At 40.6% G+C, this 17419-nt stretch overlaps 1 protein-coding gene across 1 annotated transcript in view; it reads right to left on the bottom strand.

Moving 5' to 3' along the window:
- Npsr1 (neuropeptide S receptor 1) overlaps positions 1-17419 on the bottom strand; it is a 192155-nt gene that overhangs the window by 156292 nt on the left and 18444 nt on the right. The gene's annotated exons all lie outside the window — the stretch shown is intronic.

Raw genomic sequence — 17419 nt, 5'->3', positions numbered from 1 at the left:
TATGGGTTATCTCTCTCTTTTCCTTTGACAAATTTCATAAGATGGTAATATTAAAGTTCTGCTGAATAATGTATAATTAATAAAAAGAAGAGCAGGGATGCCACTCACTTAAAATGCCAAGTCCCTCAGAAGATGTTTTTTATGCTCACTTCAAATGGAGCATTTTATCTGTTTGATATCCATAGCACAGAATAAACAGAGGGACTGCCTAGGCTAGACTCAAGGTGAGATATATTGTGAGGCTTGTGGGGAAAGGACATGGGCCCAAAGGAATCCAGAGGAAGCCAGAAATCAAAACCAAATCAGCCAAAGCAATCCAGGTGAGATCATTTTAGGAGTGGGCCAAGAATGTAAGAATCTCAAGTACAGATCAAATTCCATGTGTTAGGTAGCTAGATTCGGAAACTCTGCTGCTTGGCCAAACATGAGTCTGAGACATTGAAAGCAAGTATTTTTATTGACGTGATTAGCATCCATTAGCAGTTGATTTTGGGTGAAGGGGATTCTCCTCCACAATGTGAGCAGACTTGTGCAGTGAGTGGGCTTTCAATGGGATCGTGTACTAACAAACCCCTTTAAAGTTGAAAATATCACTTCATGTGTGTATTTAGTATATCTAACACATCAATCATCATAGTACATTTACATTTACATTAACATTTTAGTGCACTTCATTTCTGTCCCTATATGTGTAATTTTGCAAAGTTGTAGTCATACCCAATATACAATTTTATCATGGTTTCCCATTTAAATATTATACTATGAGTATTTTCAACGTCACTACCAAGTCTTCATCACTTCACCTTTGATAGCTGCACAATAGTTCACCAAATTGAAGAGTTTACTTACCTATCTTATTATCTTTAAACACTTCTTTTCACATCTTGTGACTGTGGTGTTCTTTTATATAACCTAACCTCTCACACAAAGTTAAAATTCCTTGCCAAAGAAGAAGAATTTTTGTTTGCATCAATTTACTCCACTGCTTCTGTAAGGGGTCAAGCTTCCCTGGGCAGGGGTGGGGAAGGGAGTAAGGAAGGGTCCAGAAAAATACTTTCCAGCCTGTACCATAGCTTAGCCAACCTTAGCTGTGTTCGGAACACTCACATTAAGTCACACTTAGACACAATTATCTAACATAAAAATCTATTTTATGAGAAAGTATTAAATATTATATGCAATCTTTGGAAAATCATAGCAAACAACTGCTTCCTTTCATGACAGTGTGGCTCACTGAGCACCACCCTCCCTGTTCCCACCAGTGATATAGATATATAGGGTATAGATATGATAGGATAAAAGGGTAGATTAATGAACCTACTTTTAAAGAACAACAACTTGTTTAAAATGTTTTACATTGGTATACATTTTAGTTTATGTTTAAAATGTTTTACATTGGTATAGATTTTAGTTTATTGATACAAACTTAAAGTTAATTTTGCTATACTGTATATATATTTTTATTCTCATTTGAGGTATTATATTTATGTAACTCATTTAGATTATAATGGATAATTAAGAAATATAGATTAATAATTAGTCTTCTATGATAGTCAAACTTGTAGCCATGTTAGTTAAGTTTTCTAGGTATACATAGATGTATTTCAGATAGATAGTTAATCTTCAAACACTTCAAAGACCTACAGAATATGGCATTTAAAATGTTTTAAAAATTTAGATTTTCTGGACAATGAGACATGTCTGCTCCTGGCATCACCGATTTACTTCAGAAAGGAGAATGGGCATCGAAGACACTCTGTATGGAGTTTATCTTCACCTTGGCAAAAATAGCCATTTGGGCAAGAAACTGTTCTTTCCTGGACTGCTTGATTGACTGGACATACAAGACCCATAAAAAGGTGACCACTGAATTTTGTTTGACAAAATGGTCCTTTAGGTTCCTGTTTCACACACACACACAAAAAAAAACCTGTCAGATATTCTACAGGACACAGAAAAAAATGACTAAAAACTCTAGCCCTGTGGGCTGAAGACAGATGTCCCAACTTTACAAGAGAACTTTGGATGACTGTCCAGGCTGTCAGCTGTCTCTGTCTACCCTGCAAGACTCCCGAAAGTTGTTTGTATTCTCCCGTTTCTCAGGTAATATTATATCCTTCTAAGGTCTTTGATGTAGTTGAAGCTAGATAGTTACAATTTTCCTTAGTTATGATAAAAGATAAGTTAGATATAAAATCTTAAACTCACAAATATAAGATAGATAAAATATCTTCTTTAATATTGTAACTGTAATTCTTTCTCAATAATTGTTTTGTTATATGTAATTTCACTATGTTAAAGTTAAAACTTTCCTTTTTGAAAAAGAAGAAAAGGGGAAGTACTGTGGATATCAGTCCGTATAAATAAACACTGATTGGCCAATAGCCAGACAGGAAGTATAGGCGGGACTAACAGAGAGGAGAATTGAGGAAACAGGAAGGGAAGGGAGAGGTGGCCTGGAGCCTCCACCAGGACAAGGAAGATGTAAGGTACCGATAAGCCACGAGCCATGTGGCAAAGTATAGATTAATAGAAATGGGCTAAATATAAGAGTAAGAGCTAGACAATGATAGGCCTGAGCTAATGGCCAAGCAGTTTAAATAATGTAAGAGTCTGTGTGTTTATTTTATAAGTGGGCTTTGGAAGTGGCGGGACTTGGCAGGAGCTGGAGAGAAATTCTCCAGCTACACACCAGCATCATAAAGAAAATCAAACTGCTCATTGCTATCCCAGGAAAAAAATTCCATATTCAAAATTCAAAGCACCATTTATAGAGCTGGGAGTTTAGCTCAGTGTCAAGTGCTTACTTACCCTTGACAGAGCCATGGGTGGTAGCCTCAGCACCACACAAACACACACAAAAAATTATACTGAGTTCTTTCACACCACCATAAAGTAAAAAACTCAGGAGCTGAAGCATCACTAAACCAAGGAATACACACACACACACACACACACACACACACACACACACACACACACACACATTTATATATCTGTATATATGCTCACACTCATAAGCCTTTCACTGATACTCTCTGTGCATGCCAAGCTCAAAACTAACACCATTTGCCAATTAACATAGAAATTAATTCTAAGTTATGTGATAACAGAAGAATTGATTCCTTTTTAAGAAACTGGAACAATGCAGACCATATCCTTTTCAGTTGCCTTTCCATTTTAATCAACTTCCCTTCCCAAGGCAAACATCATCAAAACGTTTTTTTACTGTCAATTAGCACACAAAACATTAGGTTCATTATGACATTTTAAATGTGTTTTTGCTGAGTCCCCTCCTCCCAGCTTCTCCATTTCCCTGACCCCACTTGTGGCCTTCCCCAGACACCTGCTTCCCACTGTCGTGTCCATGTGTTCAATTGCTCACCTAGGAATCGGCTCCCTAAACAGTTTTTTTTCCTCTCACGAGGACTCCTTTATGTTTTTCATAGCCAATGCCCACATTCAGACCTGCACACATAATCAGATCTTATTAAAGGCCATGCTTCCCAGCAGGGAGAAGAATCTATGATATGTGTCTTTTTGTGTCTGGCTCAGCTCACTTTATATAATTCTTTCCAGATTTATTTGTTGTCCTGAAATTTTCACAGTTTTATTTTATTTTAGATTTTAAAAGCATACTTTATGAATAGCAAGGTGATTTATATATCATGTTATTGTTTTTCATTTCATTTATTTATCTAATAATTAAAATTTTATTGTGAAGAATTTGCAAATAAAATACATTACATGCTGAAATTAGGCAGAATCAAAGTCCACACATCTCAATGAATTTCTATCCAGTTAGAGTGGCCATTTGGAAGGAGCAAGGTTTTACATTCTCACTAGAATAATATAGTTCTTTAAAGTTTGGGTTTTTTGGTTACTTTATTATTTTTTTAAAAGAGGGATTCTCATTGTGTATCTCTGGCTGGCCTGGAATTCAATATGTAGATCTTCCTGCCTCTACCACTGGGGTGTTGGGGTTAAAAGTACGCCCCACCACTCCCAGACCTAAGAGATTGCAGTTTTAAACAGAAGAAAACAGGAAACTGTTTCAGGTTACAAAGTTCCTCTCTCCAGATCAATTATTTTTAAAAATTACTTTTCCTAAGTTGGTCAATACAAGAAATGTATTCAATGACTAGCCATGGCTAGTTCCATTGCAGTGACTGGCCGTGGAATTAAAAAGGAAGCCCAGGTTTACAGCCACCACATCAAAGGGATAATGCATGCTGGATTCCTTAGCAATGCGAAAATGGTTCTTGCTACTGCAATAAGTGGAGAGTTGAATTCACATAGTTACCACAGCTGGTGGAAGCCATAACAGAGTTAAAACTAGAAAAAAAAAAAAGCTATGTATTTTGTTTCATGGCTTATGTGCCTCTTTCTTGATTTCCTTTCTAAACTTTTAGACTTTACTCACATATTTTTCTTTATAGCCAAATGTGGTTCTAAGAAAATATAATTTTGATTATAGTGTATATCCTGTTTGTGCTTTGGATAATAGTTTATAAACATATGCATGAAATAACAAATATGTTGTATGTATATTTGTTTGTTATTTACTACAGTCAACAGATTGTACAACTTGTTTGTTTTGCTCAGCAGAAGTGGCTAAATAAGAGTGATACTTTCACACAAGAGAATAAAATATTTCACTTCAAAGTGCATTGATGGGAAGTGAAAGATGCTTCAGTGGGTAAAGGCATTTACTGCCAAGCCTGGGAACCTGACTTGGATTTCTGTGACCCACATGGTGGAAGAAGAGAACTGACTCCAACAAACTGTTTATGCTCTCTACACATGTGCTGTGACATATTTGTATACAAATATACACATGCAATACATAATACACATACAAAGATACATACATGCATTAATGTAACAAAATAGATGAACGGAGGATGGGGAGATGGCTCAGTGGGTTAAGTGCTTCTTGTGACAATATGAGGACCTGAGTTATGACTCCTAGCACACAGGTGAAAGCTAGACACAGTTGTACATGTCTATAATCTTAACTTTGGATAGGTAGAGAGATCCCTGGAGTTCACTGGTCAGCAAATGACAGTAACATCCTAAATTGTTTTGAGACAAAGTTTCTTGCTAAACCTGTAGATAATCATACAGTATAGGCTTACCCTATGGCTAAAGACACCACATTCGAGTCATAGAGCATGGAGAAACTGAGTTGGTACTAACTTGGATGCTTCACCCCTACTGACTAGATTTCAGAAGAGGGGAAAGAGAGATTGCAAGAGCCAGAGATGCTGGGTAATTTCAAGGGGACGCTGTTTTTCTAGACACAGTTGCGTATGTTCACTCATAGCAATTGTGACAGATCTATACAAAACCTTTGCAAATTCAAGCTAGACAAAGTTCCAGCATGCAAAGGGGGATGGGGGCATGAAATCCCACCGCTATTTGAGGAGCTATTGGTACTTGACAGCTTGCAGGAGGCAGAAGATCTGATTTCTTTAAAGATACAACTTCTACAGGTCTTCCACATGCCAGGGCAGGCTCCACTCCTAAGATGAATTGGACAACACAAACCAGGCTCAGTGGGGCCAATAAAAAGAAATCTCAAGGTTGGGTTGTAAGGGAGGGGAAGGTAAAGGTTACAGGTGGGGTTGGGGGAGGGAAGAAAATATGTTCAAAGTACATTTTATGAAATTCTCAATGAATTAATAAAAATGTTTTTAAAATGTTATATGGAGAATAATGATGTCAACATCTGGCATAGAACACACACACACACACACACACACACACAATCTAGTAAAAATAGAATGTTGAGAAGCTTCTAAGGCTGTGGGAGTGGAGCACACTGGGCAACGAGTTGGGTGGAGTCAGACTGTCTCACTCACTTGCTCCTAAGCATGACAGAATGTGGTCCCTTTGGTTGCCATATTAAATCCTAAGCCTCCCTGCCAGGTTACAGAGATGGAAGGAAGTTCTTAGGATATCCCAGAAGTCTCCATCCTTGTCAGAAGTCCAGAATAAATCTAGCACTTATGTGAATCCTAGAGTATATCAGGCAATATTTCAGTTCTCTATCCTAGATTTGCAGATGGAGACCAGAGTTTCTGGATAGACCAGGGCCTTGCGCATCATGAAAGAGAAGTGGGGCAGACTGGCAGTGGAGAGAAGAGGGAGACAGAATGGGAGAACCACAGGGCTGATCTTCGCTGTTTTGGAGGCTACACATAACCTATACCTTACCTCCCATGTGCTTGTCATTTCCCACTTAGAGAATCACTTCCTTGCTAACTGTCACGTCAGAGGCCTTGACTCTTGTCCTCTGCTCACCTGAAAGGTTATATGTCTGGATAACCCGCTACTTCAGAAGCAATCTTCCTATGAATGGCATCAAGAAAGCCCAAGGAGGTAACGTTATTAGCCTGGAAAGGATTCTTTGGGCTCTAATGGGGAAATTTAGTTTGTTAGAGAAATGCTGCTTTGAGCTAGACAGACAACTCCCTGCCAGGGGCTGACACAGCAAGGGGTTCTTCCATGTATCATACTGACACTTCCCACTCAGCAAATGGTGTTCCGGTAGTGGGGCATGAACAATCGATTTGATCATAGAGAACTTATCTTTTAAACATTGTAGATCAACTTGGAGAATGATGTAAAAGCTGCTAATTTTGCTTGGAAGGTGCGTTTGTGGAGCTGACGGATATTGATACAATAGAGGGCTAGGGAGGGGACCAAGTGTGTATGTCCTGAATACAGTCCTTGTGGACTGTACTGTCAGGAAGGATGGTGAGGGAGGTGCCTGTGGTTCAGGAAAGGGTGAAGGAGGCCTTGGGCAGGTGATATGGTATGTAAAGTCAGTGGGGCCACAGAGTACTCTTGCTCAGCCCATGGAAGGAGCTGCAGGGGTTGATGGATTCATACAGTGCTGAGACACCAGTGTGGGCTATCTTTCTCTAAGGTATTTATGTAGTTATCTCCGTGCCCCATATGTTCCAAACAGGTTAGACTGTCAGGGAAGTCCACAATCCCCCGTAAACAATTCTTGTCTGTGAACTATGATCACAGCTACAAGGCATTGTGTGTGTTGGAGGCCTTTGAAAAGTATTTCTCAAAGTTTGGGTTATGACTTAGGTAACTTCATAGTATGGTTTGTTTAGGATGATCCTTGTATGGACATTTACCAAATAGTTATGTAAACTGACCTTTATGTCCTCAAGTGTCACGATTTGAATAGTAAATTATAAGCCAACCCTAGTCTGAGTGGGACATTGTGTGGGCTTCAAATGATATACTCCAGCGTTCATCAGCACTTAACAATTACTCTGTCTCGAGAGACTGTAGGGTTGGGCCACTTAATATCTGATAATGGTAGGCCCATAGAGATCTCTCCAATACTGCACTCACTGAACATTGCAACACATTCATTTCAACCCTAGTGTAAAAAGGAGGTGGGTCACCAGTAGCCACCTCCATTATCCCACACAGAGACTCCAGATGTACTATTTCTTTGGGATTTCATCGTGGATACCATTGAAAAATCCAAGAAAGGACACTATTGCCTGTAGTGCCTTGTTCTTCACAAGGTCTTGCACACTTTCACTTTCCTGGTACTTACGTGAACTTGCTCCCCCACATTTGTTGACATACCATAAAAAGATTACCAGAGGTCAAGGTGAACTGCTGTTTACCATGTCTAAAGCTTCAAGGTGAACTGCTGTTTACCATGTTTAAAGCTGCGTGGGAGGTAAGGCTGCCTGCTTATCCCTGTGCTCACCATAACAGGGAGAGTACAACTTTGCATCAATATGATAGGAATGAAGAGATGGGGGAAGGCTGGACTTCTCCATTCCCACAAAAAAGAAATAGATGTGTCTCTCACTCAGGTTTTGGAAAGAAAGGGACAGCACAGACATTTAGTCTGTAAGAGATGGCAATGCCTCCAAAATAGAGTGTCAAGAAATGAAACAGGAAGTCAAGAGTTCAGGGCTGTGCAGATGGCCTACTTGAGCTAACAATCCAAAGGCCTGGGTTGAAGCACTAACCAGCAATGAGGCTGGGCTAAGAACTGTCATTCAAGGGTGTTGTGTTTGCTGTGGCAATTAGATTTGAAAAAGCTGATGAGATCATCTTGAGGGATCTCTCTTAATAATAAAAATTCCATCAATACATGATATCAAAAATAACAAGATTTTGTCTTAGTTGCGTTTTTTATCGCTGTGAAGAGACACCATGACCACGGCAACTCCTACAAAGAAAACATTTAGTTGGGGTGGTTCACTTACACTTTTAGAGATTCAGTTCATTATCATCATGATGAGGAGCACGGTGGAATGCATGCAAATATGGTACTGGAGTAGTAGCTGAGAGTCTTACATCTTGCAGGCAACAAGAAGGAGATGGAGACACTGAGTGAAGCTTAAGCAAAAGACCTCAAAGCCCACCTCCACAGTGACACACTTCCTCCAACAAGGCCATACCCACTTCAGCAAAGTCACACCTCCAAGTAGCACCACTCCCTCTGAGATTATGGGAGCCAATACATTCAAATTAACACAGATATGCCAACACAAAGAAAAATCACCCATGTCCAACTGAAGTATCAGAATGAATGTCTTAGCAGCCACATAACTGTGACGTTTTTCTTACATCACAGTATATTGAATGAGGGACTTCCTGGCACTTGATATATATCCCCTTATTTGATCTTCCTAGCACCCAAATAAGGGAGCCTTGTTCTCAGGTTTATGGATGAGACCATTGCAAAGCAAACCTAATTTCAAATGAAATCTGACCTGAGTTACTTTCCTTGCTCTGCCATTTGGACTGTAACAGCAGGAAACACTTCCTCTGATCTATTTAGTAGCTACTTGCCTTCTAATATTAAGACACATTGAAAGCTATTAAAGTGACTCTCTATTGGACTTAATGGAAGTTTAGCTGTTGTTTTAAATCGTAAACCTACCTACAAAAGATCTACAAACACCTACCATATGCATACATGCATCTAATTCCAACAACACCATTCCTAGATGGGAGAGAGTGAATCAAAGTAGTAGTAGATATCCAGATATTGCAGAATTGCTAATTAACCCGGGAATCCATTCTTCCCATTGCTGAAGGATGGAAATGAGTGTTTTCAGTGTCCCCACAAAGACAGGAACTACCTTTTATAAATGTGTTCCAGTTCTGTGCGTGACAAATACTTAGAGTTTTTGGCCTGCCTGTCTGCATTCTCCTTCCTTCCAGCACTGGGGTTTCAGATACAGGGTTTCACGTGGGTGCTGGAGATCCCAACTCAGGTCCTAATGCTTGTGAAGCAAGTACTTTACCAACCAAGCCATGTCTCCAGGCAAACCTTGTATGTTCTTTATACTTCATGTTTTTGCCTGCTTTGATTGCTATAGCAAAGTCCCTGATCCTGAGGGGTAATGCATAAAGTGATTCATTTACCCAAAGCTTTGGTGATTCAGGAGCATGATATATGATCTGCATCTTCTTGACTCTGGTGAGGGCTCCTGGCTACATTACAAGTTGGCAGACACCATTGTGATGGGAACATTGATAAAAGGAGGGATCATATTAAGACAATAAGCAAGCATGATTTATGAGCCAGGCCATGGGACCTATTCTCTCCAACAATTCCTTCCAGTTAACACTATAATTAAGCTATTGTAGCTTAACTGCCTGCGACAAGGTCCTACTTCATTAAGGTTCAGCCACTACAACATCACCACTCTGGAGACCAAGTTTACATATTAACCTTTGGGGGACACATTCAACACATGTCTCAGTTGTAGACTCTTGCCTATTCAGTTTATAATAAAGGTCATAAATGTTGTTGAATGATTATAGGGCTTTATTGTAGCATAGTATTGCTCTATGACTCTATTTCAATTTATTCATAATTCTCTTATTTGTCTGTAACTATGGGTAGTCACATATGTACAGTTCTCTCTCTCTCTCTCTCTCTCTCTCTCTCTCTCTCTCTCTGTGTGTGTGTGTGTGTGTGTGTGTGTGTGCACGCGCGTGTGCATGCAAGCACTTGTGTGTATGTGTGGAAGCCCAAGGTTGATATTGGATGCATTCTTTGATTATTCTCCTTTTAGTTTTTCAAACTGAGGCAGAGTGTCCCACTGAACTTGGAACTCTCAGCTTGTCCTTTGTCTCCACCTCTAAACTGCTGGGATCACAGGCTGCTGCTAAATCTGTCCTGGTTTTTACATGATTTCTGAAGCTTTCAGGCAAGCTTTAGCCAGAGTCACCTCCCCAGGCATCCAGTTATCTGTTCCATGCACTTCAATAGACACATGGCTTGCAGCTGTTAGAGACAGTGCTGTCCTGGGTACCTCTTGCTCGTGTTTATGGGTATGGAGATTGTGGGGCAGAGGAACCACATCAACCCTTGACTAGATGATGCCAAAGTATGACTTCAGTCTTCTGAAACACTTTATCACTTGTTGTATTTAATATTTTCTTTTTGAAGTGGTATCTTTTATTTAACTTTTTTCCCAATTGACAAAGGTGACTTATATGACAGCGACCCACTTTATATATTTCTTTGAAGTTACCCAACTTGCAAATTATTTACTTTTCATTCCCTCCCAAGCCCCTGAGTTATGCTGAAATAATTTATGAACAACATTCCTCAGATTCTTAATAAATTTTAACATACCTTCTGAGCAGTCACTTTTGGCAGGTGTATTAAAGTGTCATAAACCAAGAATTATTTAGCTATTAATTATGCTTTTTCAAGACCATGCCTCTGTTTTGCTTAATTTCTGGCTACAGCATTGTCAGCTTTACTTAGGAAGTTTAAGGCAGGATCTGAACCCTCTGTGGTAGAGGGAATTCTCCTGTACCTGCACAGCCGCTGATGCTGGGCCAGGGAGCAGCAATGTGTTCAGTTTATACCCTGCAGAGGTGCATTACAAACACCGATGTGCAGAACAGCCTTGCTTCTCATGTTTTCTTTGTCTTTGCAGCTGCTCATTTTTATAGTTAGATGTTTGGTGTTTTATTCTTTCCTTCAGTGTTTCTGAGACTTAGACACCAAGTTATTGGATTTGGTCTTCTTTCACTGTGAATCTTCTTGACACTTTTTTTAATATTAAAAGATACAACTTTAAGAGTCAGGTAAATCGACTTCTATTATGGTTTCCTGCCAATTTTCCTCTGACCTCTGCCATGGCTAGGTGATTGTGTGGACCTCCTAGATTTTCTGCATCTCTTTTCTGCCTGTATTCATCATATTTAGCTTTCCCTCCTTTGCTGTGACTTTTATAAGAATTTATTAAGTCCTCTTCTGTCTTACCTATCGAATTATCTTTTCACTCTAGATTTTTGAAGTAATGGTATTTTCATGTTAAAACAATATTTTTCTGAACCCATCCATGCCCTCTTTTTAATGCAGTGTCCATTCAAGTCTGCTGAGAATATAGATGAGTTTCTAAGACTTTCCCATTTCTTTCAGGAAATCAGTTTTATAGAGTGAAGCATTTTGATACCTAGAGCAATTTTCTTTCATGAAAATTATTTGATTCTGTACATACCCAGCATTTTTTTCTCAAACTGTATGGAGAGCGAGAGGAGTGATTTTTTTTCTACTCCTGCCTTGAAGGTCTTTGATCTCTATTGATCTATCTCTTCCAATCTCAGGTGAATAAGAAAGGGAAAGTTAGATTGTTTGTGATGTTTCCTCTCTACCAGGGAAGGCTTTAACTTCATCTTCCTCATCCTCTTCTAGTGCTGTGGGATGTTCTGTGTGTCAAATGTGTTGCTCTGATTGGTTAATAAATAAAACACTGATTGGTCAGCAGCCAGGCAGGAGGAAGTATAGGTAGGACAAGGAGGAGAAGAATTCTGGGAAGTGGAAGGCTGAGACAGAGAGACTGCCAGCTTCCGCCATGACAAGCAGTATATGAAGATGCTGGTAAGCCATGAGCCACGTGGCAAGGTATAGATTTATAGAAATGGGTTAATTTAAGATATAAGAACAGGTAGCAAAAAGCCTGCCATGGCCATACAGTTTGTAAGCAATATAAGTCTCTGTGTTTACTTGGTTGGGTCTGAGCGACTGTGGTACTGGCGGGTGACAGAGATTTGTCCTGACTGTGGGCCAGGCAGGAAAACTCTAGCTACATCTTCTCCTGTTTTTTTTTTTTTTGTTTGTTTGTTTGGAGTGCATTTAGGGCCTTGATCATGCCAGTAAGCATTCTAGTGCTGAGCACATTCACAGACCTCATTTTTCCTCCTAATTTTGAGATAGAGAATCACTGAATTGCCCAAATTGGACTCAGAGTGGTCTTGAACTTGCCAACCTTCTTTCCAGTTTCCCAAATAGCTGAGATTAGAAGCCAGTGCCCTCTAACCTGGCTTCCTACTTTCTCTTTTTGATACAGGAAGTTTTTCAATTATATGTACACTCTAGTGGTCTTTCACAGGCAAGTCAAAAGAGGAGGAAACCTGAACAAGAGAATTCAGGTTGTCAGTACTGAAACTCAATGTTATCTTTCCAGATTAAATCTCTTTCATGTTCTTCTTCCCTCACATAAAGCCTGCGGTGAGGGCAGTCAGATCTTGGCTCCAGAAAAGTCAACAGTGACAGGTGTAAATGGTCCACTGTTTGCATGGTGCATGCACAAGGACAGTAGTGACACCAAAAGACACATTTCCAGCAGTTCATTTTCTGTCTACTGGGACTGTAGTGGGGGTCAGCTTTTTGTATAAACTAGCAGCACATTTCAGACTCATGAATCTTTGCTCCGAATAGGCTTGGGGCTCAGATCTGCTCCACTGGGTGCACCCAGTGACTAAAGGCATAATCATTGACTAGTTTGCCGTGTCAGTGAAAAGCAAGCCGGTCTTCAGGAGTGCTGGGAAGTCAGTGTAATCTTGGGCTGAACTTGCTTTAGAGCTGGAGATTGGATTTGCAGGTGTGAACAGCTCTGTCAATAGATCAAGGTTTCTTTTCCTCTGGGTTCGATGGGCAGATGCTGTACAAATAGTCTGCACAGGTCCTCCCCATCTGAGGATTCAGATGTCGCCTTCAGGAAACTTCCAGGTGGAGGAAGTCCAGTACTGTAGATTTCTGGGCTTGCCCTAAGAGTTGATTTTATTTATTTACTTATTTATGAGTTCATACAACATCTCTTAATTGCCCATTGTGTACCAGATTAAATAACCTAAAGTATTGATGCTTCAAGGGATAATAAAGCATAAGGCAGTTGTAGCCAGTCACGTTTAATCCTGCCTTATCAAATTCATCTATGAACACACTTAGCTGCTGGAGAATTTTCCATGGTATTTACACACACACACACACACACACACACACACACACACACACACACACACCACACACCCACACACCACACACCAGGGTAACATGAGGATTTGGAGAGTTATGGTATCAGGACTTGAGGAAACAGGGTCACAGGAATAGCACCTCCCACACATAAGTCGAATGGTAGAGTCTGACTGAATCTTGGTCCATGCCCAAGTGAGGCATATTGTAGGCAAGACCTTCTCTAACTTTGGTTTTCTTATTACCAGAATAACGATAAAAATAAAATCTGTCTGAAACTAACTTGGTGGTTGACTGAGGTTATGATGGTGGAGAGGTTTAGCTTAGTGCTGGATGGGTCACTACCTTTGCACACGCTGCTCAAATTCTTCCTGTTATCTGTATCAATCTGTTGCCCTGTCATCTAAGTTTAGCAGTATCTCTGCCTGTGATCCTACCTCCACCCCATCCTGATGGCACCCAATACCATCATTCATTCTTGACCTTCACAGAATATAGTCGAGGACTAAATGCCCCCTAGTGGTCATATGAAGCAAATTTCCAGTCAGATGCATAACAACTGTGTTGAAAACAATACTTGAATTTGTAATTTTTTTCTTTTTAAATATATTTTTGCATTGACTTATATATGACCTATTTATGCATCTGTGTGTGTGTGTGTGTGTGTGTGTGTGTGTGTGTGTGTGTGTGTGTGTGTGCGCACGCGCACTATCTCATTTCATGATGTTCATGCAGAGGGAAGAGAACAACCAAGGAAGTCAGTTCTCTTCTACCATATGAGTTCCTCAATGGAACAAGGTACTGTTTCCTACAGAGGCCTGTCTATGGCCTGAATGTAGAATTTTTGGTGCCTAAAGCCAGAGTGCTCTCAGTGGCGTGATTGCTGACTTACAACCAATGGCCTTGAAACTCAAGACAATTGGTTGATGTGGCAATGTCAGCAACTTGTGTGGGAGTCTCAGGGTACTGCAGCTTAGTTTTGAAGAGGTGAATCACAAGGTCCCATGATGGACATCATGTCGGTCAGAGCTGACACAGGACCGACACATGGTGTATGTGTGGGTGGTCGGGAGTAGGATAGTTTCAAAAGGATGCTCATAAATGTGATGCTGAGTCTGAATCTCCTTGATGAGGTCGGCATCTGTATGGCTGTGCTGACTAGTTTGAGGTCAATCTGACAGAAGCTAGAGTAATTTGGTAAAAAGGAGCCTCAGTTGAGAGATTTCCCCCACCAGATTGGCTGGAAGACAGTTTCTTGATTGATGTTTGATGTGTGAGGGCCCAGCTCATCATGAACTGTGCTTCTTTCTGGGCTGGTAAGCCTAAGTCCTTGTGGTCCTAGACAGGCTGAGCAAACCACGGGAAGCAAGCCAGCAAGCAGCACTCCTCCATGGCCTACCCTTCAATTCTTGTCTCCAGGTTTCTGCCCTTTTGGAGTTCCTGCCCTGGCTTCCCTCACTGATGGACTATTATCTGGAAGTGTAAGGTAAATCATCAACTCTTTCCTCCCCAAGTTGCTTTTTCGGTCATGGTCTTTTATCATAGCAATAGAAGCCCAAGACAATGGCCCACAGAAAATGTTAATAAACATGTTAAATAAATAAATAGTAGATGACAAACGCAGAGGGGTTCATTTGCAATGGAAAGTATGTCAGGAAAGCTAAAACATTTAGTCACTCTACTTGACTCTATGTGTCAGGATTGTCTGGACTGGAAGCCATAATTTATCCAGATGTAATTGAAATCCTCTTTTCCACAGAAGGCCTGGAAAGTGGAAAACAAAAGCTTAAAGTGTATTTATTTACCAGTTGGAGGGTGAACAGCTTCTCTGGCTTGTCATATACGGTACGTAGCCGTGTGTTCTCTGTCATCAGATGCCAGGCTCTGAACATCCCTGGGGAAGCCTTCCATGTTGGTGACTTACCCATCAGAACTTGGTCAGTGGTGTCTACCTGCTCAGTCTTGCAAATAAGGAAAAGCAGCCGAGACAAGTGGGTCTCTTGGTTTATAAATGCTGCAGCCAGGATTCTCATTGTGGCTTTACTCATGGAAACATTCATGCTATGCATGTCCATTTAGTGGATTTCTGTCACATCTTGGGTAGAGATTGACATAAAGCGATGACATTGCCTCATCGACTTACTTTATGCCTTCACATTGAAAACCATCTTCATCTTCATTCTGATTCAAACCTTGACTCTGGAGCTGGGTTAGAGTAAGACTTAGGTCAATGCTGATTACATAGTTTGGATGCTGGAGCAATGTGTGGCTTCCATATGACAGTAATCACAAACGTGACAGAAAGATTCAGCTACATCATCTGCTCTGAGTGAGGGTTAGAGAACTGCCGCGCCCTCACATTTTCATGGTTTCTCTTATGGATGCAGTTATTTGTGTGATGTTGAAGACTGGTATTTCAAAAACAGGAAGGAGTAAAAGATCTGTTACTTTCCAAGTCAGGAAATGAAATTGCAGAGAAAAGTTCAATGATAAATTCATAAAACCTCAGTTCTCAGCATGGAGCAAGGATTTTCCTGTTACTGAGAGCTTTTTGGCTTTTACTGTTCATATCACCCAAGTACTGAGCCCCAAGTAAAACCCTCTTGGATTGTTTTGGTTGACTGGAATACCAAAAGCAGAAATATGAATTCTTAATTCCATTGGAACAGAGATGACCGTATGTCCAAATGGACATTTCAGTGAGACAGACAAAGACAGACTGCAAATCTTTGATCCCTAAAGATGCTTAATTAGACATGGATAGTTTGCCATTCTGCTAAGCTTTGGGGACTTCTGGGCAGTTACTGAACAGTTAGGAATCTTGTACTCAGAACTTTGCCTTATCCTCTCTCATCCCATATTGTTTTAGAAGCTCTGCCAAGTGGTCAGTAGCCATCTGGCCGACATGGAGGCCCCGTGGCAGGAATGCTCTTCTCAGAGGGCCACCTTCAATCTTCTGTAAAGCCATCTTCGGCTGATGCAGTCTTGAAAAGCCTGTCTTATTGTTTGTTTGTTTTGAGTAACTGACTTCCCTCCCACAACCCAGCTGGGATATCTTTGCATTACAATTGAAACATTGTCATTCCAGCTAGTCTTCTATATTCACCTTTTCCAGCTCTTTCATCTAGAGCGAGAGGAGGGTTTCTACATTGTGTTATCTATGTCATCTTCATACTCATACACTGTGAGAAAAAATACTATTAAGCGATGCATAAATGGGCACTTAATCCAACTATTATTCTATTGAAGGCTTTTCATAATTCTTTCACAGATATCCAGAACAGAAATGGAAACAGCACCTCTGAAATATCTGGACCTGTCTGGGGACTGGCAAAGCAAATTGGCTGACCTTCTGCATGAAAAATGGAGGGCTGGGCCTCCACAGTATAGCAGAGCTGTGGATCAGGCTATCTAGAGTAGCTGTGGACTAAGAGTCATTCTATGAACTTTTGAGGATTGAACCAGGGGAGGTATTCACATTGAGGGGAGACTTGGCTGATACACAGTTTTACAGAAATGATGGTTAGAACAAAAAGGGAAAGCTGTCTCAGAAGTGGTGTAGCTGTAGGCATGATTCAGTAGGCTTACAGCTTTGGGGATGGTTATAGGGTAGTCTAAACCAGAATCTGCAGTCAAATGGTGGGGGCAGAGATTACAAACTAATGTTTCCAGGGAAATGTCTATGAACAAACTGTTACAGCATCCCAAATAAGAGACCTGTGGTGAGATAGTCATGGTTGGTCAGAACCTACATTGTAAAACTACAAACTCATGAGGTGAGCCAAGTTTGAAACCCTGGAATATAGCCAAGCAAAGAATTCACAGACAGAGTGAGCAAAGTGCACTTTGGGAGGAGCAACTTTGGCTATACAGACACACGAGGGGAGGGCACTGAGCAGAGGAAGACTGATAATGAGGACCAGAGTTGAACCCTGAAAGCCAAGTCTCAGAACGGGATGTCTGCACTAGGTCCTGTCCTACGTTAGGAGAACTGCTTCTCAGAGAAAAGACTGTCCATCTGCTGGATCTTCTTCAGTGACAAAACCATCTTAACAGGTGACAGAATTAAACATGTGCTTCTTCCCACGGGGACCAAGCAGGAAAGCTATTCAACCTACTCCAGATAACCATTTACAATGT

Source organism: Peromyscus californicus, unplaced genomic scaffold (genome assembly GCF_007827085.1).
Source record: "Peromyscus californicus insignis strain IS unplaced genomic scaffold, ASM782708v3 Scaffold_11__1_contigs__length_118956290, whole genome shotgun sequence".
NCBI lineage: Eukaryota > Metazoa > Chordata > Mammalia > Rodentia > Cricetidae > Peromyscus > Peromyscus californicus.
This window is presented reverse-complemented; position numbering and strand designations above follow the sequence as displayed.